Below are 7,929 nucleotides of genomic sequence, written 5' to 3'. Positions count from 1 at the left end.
TTTGTTTCATTTGGAAGTTGATCGTCCCAAACAAATCTAAATTCGTCAGTTCTTTGAAGTCAGTATTTTGGTCTTTCATTTAATTTTATCATACATAGGAAAATATCGGATGAGAAGTTAGGTTTAATTTAACTGTTAATTTATCTCTTGGTAGGACCGGCAGGGAGTTAGTGCCGTCAGTGCACCTCACGCGGTGCACTGTAGGCATTACTTTAGGTTCTTTGCATCGTGCCTCCGGCCCCTAGCTGCAACTACTTTCCTTCCTTTTCCCGTACCTCCGTTCATATTATCTTCCATCTTACTTTCCACCCTCTCCTAACAATTGTTTCATACTGCAACTGCGAGGCTTCCCCCCTGTTGCACCTTTCAAACCTATTTATTGTCAATATCCTTCTCATCGCTGAATGACCTCATAGGTCCCAGCGCTAGGCCTTTGGCCTAAATTCTACATTCTGTTATGTTCATCTCTTGTTAGGTTGCTGAAATTGAAAGCGTTTCACGTGTGGTGATTTGTTTTCCAGTTGACGTTATTCGTCGTAATTATGTTTTATCAAAGTAAAGTGATTGGGAAAGATTTTGTCCTAGTTGATTTTTTAATCAATACATGAACGAGCAGTTTTCTTATCAGGGTACGTATTTGTGTAACTCAAATCTCGAATATGATGTTATCATAGTAATCAGCGTATTGCTTATCTGTGTGAATACATGACTACGGTTTATCCTAAAATTACAGTATGCTTAATGTTCTAGAAGTCGCATTAGAAATGGCATGACATCACGTTATTCTTATTCACGCTTGTGGAATTTATTTTCAAAATGTGACCTCCTTTCGTCTTTATCATAAGTGAAATACACGCTAAGGTCCACACAGAGGGAACCACGTGAAGGTACAAGAAAAATGACATAACATAGGTATTAGTCTGTTTTCGTTTTCTGTAAAAGAAGACTATTAGGTTCACTTTGTTGTCTGTCCATCCGCACTTTTGTGTCCGTCCTCAGATCTTAAATTTACTGAGCTGAGGGCTGCAGAATTGGTATGTTGATCATCTGCCCTCCTGTCATCAAACACATCAAATTGCAGCCCCTCTAGCTGTTTATTTTTAAAGTTTAAAGTTAGCGATGATCTGCGTGCCGTTATAAATTGCAACAGAAAACAGTTGCGCAAAGGAAGCTTCCGGCGCATTCTTCCCTGTTTTATTTTGTTTCTATTTTCTATTTATTTTGGTAACAGTTTTCGACAGATATATTTTAGTTATATAGTTTGAGATTAGGATGCCTTCTTACTATCCGTACCTGTCCTCCTTAGTTGTTATAGTCTTTGTGTTTGTGATTTTATAAATTTTTGTGCTCGGTTGTAATCGTGTTATGTAAAAGAATACAACAATCAGAGTTAAAAATGGAACCTTATAGCTGGGAGGTTTCGAGAGCCTGGTGAAGTTCATCTCTCGAAAGATCACAGCTGTGCTTTTCACTTAATTTATTATTGTATATTACAAGTAAAACTTTGTGGATTTCAGTTCTCGATTAATTATTCATTTATTAGTTGTTCACTGTATTGTGAAGTGCTTTCATTAATGATAAAGTTACTGGTGGTGGTGATGATGAGGAAGATGAAAACAAATGCGGCAAAACATTCACTGTAACTTTCACTGCAATGATCTGCTTGCATATGCAGGCATCAAGATCACAAGTGACGTCATGGTCAATTCCACTGCAATTATCGTTCTAGTTAATTATTGGTATAGTCGTAAATTAACTCAGAAAATTTTTTTAGAAAAGCGCGTTGAATCGAGATACTTTCGACTATTATTATAAAGCCTTGATTTACCTGTACTGTTAGGCAACGCTGGAGTTAACCTAAAAAAAAAACGCCTTAGTCATCATGAGTTGCAAAGTTGCTAGTTTTTTTTTTTTTAAGCTGTGTAATCACCTATTATCGGTTGGCCTGACATGTAACAGAGATAGGCGAGGGAGACGTAACCGGATTAGCGTCCTGTCGAAGGTTGAGATAGGGAGTATGGTGTAAGCTGTCTTTCAATGATTTTACATTTCAAACATCAAAATTGGGCTAATGAAATTTTTTGCCACTGACGGCTGTCCGATTCCTAAGTCTGATGGTCGTGACTTGGAACTGAGAAAGTCTCGTCGTATGTTGTGTGCATGTTCTTGCATGTAGCTGTGTATGTATATGCGCATACACCATGTGCACGCGCACCAAAAGCGTTTTTGGCATTTTTATAGTAACAGCTGTTTTCTCCCTAGAGCGCATGGCAAGTCCGAGGCAGAGTTTCCATTTTGGATCCCACGGAGGAAAGTGACGTCATCGTCGTTAGCACTGGTCTTAGAGTATAGGATTTAGGCTAAAGGGACCTATGAGGTCACTGAGCGCTGAAATTGACAGTAAAAAGGATTGAAAGGTGTATCAGGAGGAAAACCTCTCAGTTGCACTATGAAACAGTTGTTAGGATAAAGTGGAAAGGAAGATGGAAGAAAGAGGGTATGAACGGTGGTACAGTAAAAGGAATGAGAGGGGTTGTATTAGCACTGGTCTTCTCTTGGTCCTAAGTGATTCAAAACGGCGTAAAACCCCCCAACCCCATTTTTTTTTTATTTCAGAGAGAAATGAAGGAATTATAGAAGGGAATGGAATCAGAGAATAGCATATACTATTTGGTGTACATAGTTACGGAAAGTTCCTCGTTGGACGGGTCGGTATGGTTCTCGGAAAGCACTCTGCTGGGCCCGTGTTCGAGTCTCCGGCCGGCCAATGAAGAATTAGAGGAATTTATTTCTGGTGCTAGAAATTCATTTCTCGCTATAATGTGGTTCGGATTCCACAATAAACTGTAGGTCCCGTTGCTAGGTAACCAATCGGTTCTTAGCCACGTAAAATAAGTCTAATCCTTCGGGCCAGCCCTAGGAGAGCTGTTAATCAGCTCAGTGGTCTGGTTAAACTAAGTTATACTTAACATAGTTGCGGAATAATCAATATAGGCGCAAATGCTTGGCTTTTTGTGGCCTAAACCTCTTAATCAAATTAAATGGGTATTTGCAAGGAGAAGAGAATGGTAAGAAGATCGTAAACGTTGGGTGTGAAGAAGGGATATACTGTCAAGGGACAAAGGAAAATTGTAAGACTTAGGTAAATAGAGAAACAGGAAAGGAACTTTGCAGTTAATGTAATAGAGAGAGTGTGTTTGGCATACATGAACAGAGAGCTGAAGAAGGATGACTGTTGGACTTACAAAGACTGAGGCACAGAAAACTGTAGGAACTGCAGATACTGAGATACCTTCGTCTGAAAATGCAAATGCTTCTTACTGATGCTTTTTTACAGGGAAACTATCGTGAAAGTGATAATGAGGAAACAGGTTGCACTATACTGAACGCTACAAAGATTCTCTCGATATACAGTCGATTTTTATACATAGTATATTGTAGGCGGAGATGATTGCAGTGCTGGGAATTGGATGTTTGCTAATATCGTTCGTGGAAATTCCGAACGGTATTCCACTACATCTTATGATTTATGGGCGCAAAAAGGGCAACCGTCCGTAAAAAGTCGATTAAAATCAATTATGAAATGAGCCGTTGAAAATTGAAAAAGCGACCCCAACTAGGGATTAAGCCGAGAAGAAGAAATGTATATATATGTATATATACACATATGCATAAACACACATATATACACATAAATACACATACATATATGTATATATACACACACACACACACACACACACACACATATATATATATATATATATATATATATATATATATATATATATATATATATATATATATATATATATATATATATATAGGCTATATACGTTACTTCTCTAACTAACGACAGTGAAATCGACACGCATTAAGCAGTTACTCCTTGAAAAACTTACCCAAACCTTTCAGAATCCAGTAGACAACCAAAAAGTTCCGAAACACTTAAAATATGCAGTTCCTACCAGTGGCTGGTGAGGTATTAGTTAGACCAAGGTCTAAAAAGTCTAGAGAGTCTAAAGACTGACCTTAGCCAGACTTGACTTCCCACTCACCAGGCTTTAACTGGCCCAGGTGACGATGCAGAGTTTCGTGAAGACTTTATTCTAATCTTATCACATTAGAGACTATCGGTCGATCGTGTACTCGGAGGTATTTTGAGAGCACTGGTGCGCTGGCAATTTTATAATTTATTTTTTGCGTCAGTCAGATAATTGGAGAAGGTGGCAGCTTCTGTTCGATGATGTTTCGTAAGGTATGTCATTTTGATCATTACGGTACACTGAACGTCTGTACTGTTTTAAGTTTCATGTAACAGAGCATTTATTGTTTTACGTTAAAGTAAGAGTATATATATATATATATATATATATATATATATATATATATATATATATATATATATATATATATATATATATATATAATCATCTCTCTCTCTCTCTCTCTCTCTCTCTCTCTCTCTCTCTCTCTCTATCTCTCTCTCTCTCTCTCTCTCTCTATATATATATATATATATATATATATATATATATATATATATATATATATATGTGTGTGTGTGTGTGTGTGTGTTTGTGTATATGTGTGTGTGTGCGTGTTACGACTGAAGAGCCACTGAGTATTGATAGTTTGAAATTACAGAGCAGGAGAATAAGCTAAATCCTTTTGGAGCTGGGAGCGTATGGTACCGGTGACTTTCCTTCGGTAACGTGATTTTCAAGCCTTACATCACGAGAAAACTGACAATTTTCAAAGCAACAAGTTCCTCTGTAAGACATAACAACAGTTGGAATAATTGTTTTCAATTGCTATAACTTCACTTTCAGTTTTAAAGAAGTTATTTTAAAGTTCAAAATAAGAGCTTATATTGGCATTTGACATTTTCAGTCTGTCAGATAATCTCAACGCTCATAAGACCATTTATTTTTTTTATTTATTTATGTATTAATTTTTAAGAAAGGCGAATGAGACAGGCAGCCCACTGCCCTTTTAGTAACCTTGGCACGAAGGAAATGAAAAAGGGAAAGACGAAAGGGTCAGGAAGAAAAGGGTAAGCTTCCTAAGCATCACGTCTTAATTAGTTATTTTCACCGACTCTCTCTGACGTGGGAATTCGTCAAAACTAATTGCGTCTTCTTCAGAAACGCCGTCGTCAGTACCGTGGTCAGTACCGTGGTCAGTACCTCGTTGCTGGAACCTAATTATCGGAGGTCTTTTCAGACGCGCGTAAGAGGATTGTGTGAATATATATATATATATATATATATATATATATATATATATATATATATATATATATATATATATATATATATATATATATATATATACAGAACATAGGCCAAAGGCCAAGCACTGGGACCTATGAGGTCATTCAGCGCTGAAACGGAAATTGACAGTAAAAGGTTTGAAAGGTGTAACAGGAGGAAAACCTCGCAGTTGCACTATGAATCAATTGTTAGGAGAGGGTGGAAAGTTAGACGGAAGAAACAGAATATGAAAGGAGGTACAGTAAAAAGGAATGAAAGGGGTTGCAGCTTGGGGCCTAAGGTACGCTGCAAAAGCCTTAAGTAATGCCTACAGTGCACCGCGTGAAGTGCACCGGCGGCACAACCCCCCTACGGGGGAAGAGGGTTGTATGGGCCGAGGCTACCGTAGGCAGTCAAGCCAATCTCACCTTAACTGCCTCTTACGTTAAGGGTCAGTGATGATCCGCACGCAAATTAACTTATTCGATGTTTAAAGGGACGATTCGATCTTTGGTATTAAAGTTAAGTATACTTTAGTTTAACCAGACCACTTGTGTCACTTCTTGACCGATGGAGCTTTGGTTTTGCAACGTAATACAAATACTTTACTGCGGTCTTTCAAAGTCATGTGTTTTACTTTTATACTTTTCATCCTTTTTTCATTTAAAAAAAAATCTGTGATTAAGGTCTTCAAAACTGGCAAAACCGGTCCCGGACGATTCATCCAAAGACAATTGGTCCAATGATGATTGGTCCAAAATCAATTGGTCCAACAGGATTATTGGTCCAAATCCAATTGATCAATGGGATTATTGGTCCAACAGCGTTATTGGTCCAAATCCAATCGATCTATGGGGTTATTGGTCCAACAGCATTATTGGTCTAAATCCAATTGATCCAATGGGACAATTTGTCCATTAAATTTTGACCTTTGTAACACTTGCAAGTGACCTGGATATTCGCAATTGCGATATGAAAAGCACAGATCATCATACTTGGATGGATGTACCCACTATAGAATTGCCTACCTTATTAGTCAAAGGTCATTTCAACTATTTATGTTAAAAAGGTTGAAAACAAATAAAAACTGCCATTTCATTACTTTTTTATTCAGAAAAAAAAAAAAATCTAATTGTTTTACTTTAGTGATATAAACTGTAATACAGTACATAAATAAAAACTGCTAGCGCTCGTAAAAAATCTAAAATTTCATAATTCTCTCTCTCGGAAAATACAGTTAAAATTCTTTGTTCACGTTCAGCATCTTTTTTTTTTTAATTTACGTTTTATTTCTCCACGAACAATGCATTCCATTTCGTCCTCCACATTCTTTTGTTCTTTTCTCAACTCACTAATTAGTTTGAAGAGCCCGACATGGGCTGAGCCTAGTAACACTTCCAAACGTCTACGCCACGCTTCTATTTTATTTTGTGTTCGTGGTATACTTGCTTCCACTCGATCATACACTGACCATAATGCAGGGGGAAAAGTGGAGGATTTCTCACTTCTTGACCTCGTAACATTCGCGAACGCAATTTTCATCGAAATAATTTACAACATCCGTCGCCTCATCAGGAATAGTTTGTTTTAGTTGCAACCAGGCATCCTTAATTTCGTTTGCAGGTAAAAACGCAAGTGCTGGCATTTGCCTGATTTTCAAGGACAAATTTTCATTAGTTCCGTATTCAATTTTTAAACCTGAAGATATAACTTTTCTGTAAGTACTCTGACCGAGATGAAAAAAACAGCCTTTGTGTTGAGTGGCAGGAATTTCAGATACAATTGCACTGATTACTCCAATTTCAAAATCGGTGATAATCACTTCAGGAGAAAGGTTGATATCACTTTCAGCAGCATAGTCGAGAAGATCCTGGAAAACCTGCACATAACATTCAGTGTTTTTTCGTGTCATTAGCACATAAACTAGAGGTAGGATGCGACTTCTTTCTTGCGGTCCAACTGGAGCATGAATCGTGTACAGTTGTTTAAAGAGTGTTGGAACGGTCTTAAACGTTCCATCCATTATCAAAAATGAGCGTCTTTGAGTTTTTTGACATTTGAATGGGTTGTGAATAACAATATTTTATCATATCCAATATTGGATTCACTAACTAGAAATGTCTCACCGGAGAGTGTTTTTCTATATTCGTCTGGAATAAACATATCTTGTAAATCACTTGGTTCTTGGGGTCCTTCCTTGCGTACTCTTCTAATCATTTTGCTGATAGTCTCTTTTGACCCTATATATGGCACAACAGATGGATCTAGTTGACTAACTACATCTTGAATAATTTGGCATGGTTTATCACTGGTGATACTAGCTTTTTCCTTAATTGCATTTTGGCATTTCACTACATGAACACGACTTGACTCAGCAGCTCCACAAGTGTGTTCTCTTTCATTTTTCAAATAATGGCAGTTATCTTCAAAGTGCGTGTTTGCTGTGCCTTTACATCCTCTTTTTTCACATCTCCAGTAATATGTCTCTTCTCCAGTTGTCTTCTTAGTCCTTTTCGAATGTAGTGTATACAAATATCCATTAACTGAAAGTTTTTCTTTTCCTCTTTCGGAAAGTACCGTGTCACATACAGTTGGCTCCATGGTAAGGGCTTCAAGCGTTTACTAAATGTTTTTGAAAATAACAAAGCATGTACATATACCTATAGGACGTCCT

The 7,929-nt window shown here is 37.4% G+C and overlaps 1 protein-coding gene across 1 annotated transcript in view; it reads left to right on the top strand.

Moving 5' to 3' along the window:
- Window positions 1-7,929, top strand: part of LOC136828045 (uncharacterized) — a 423,623-nt gene that overhangs the window by 6,158 nt on the left and 409,536 nt on the right. The window lies entirely within an intron of this gene.

This window comes from Macrobrachium rosenbergii, chromosome 42 (assembly GCF_040412425.1).
Source record: "Macrobrachium rosenbergii isolate ZJJX-2024 chromosome 42, ASM4041242v1, whole genome shotgun sequence".
NCBI lineage: Eukaryota > Metazoa > Arthropoda > Malacostraca > Decapoda > Palaemonidae > Macrobrachium > Macrobrachium rosenbergii.
Note: the sequence above shows the minus strand (reverse complement) of the source record. Positions and strands in the feature narration are given on the sequence as shown.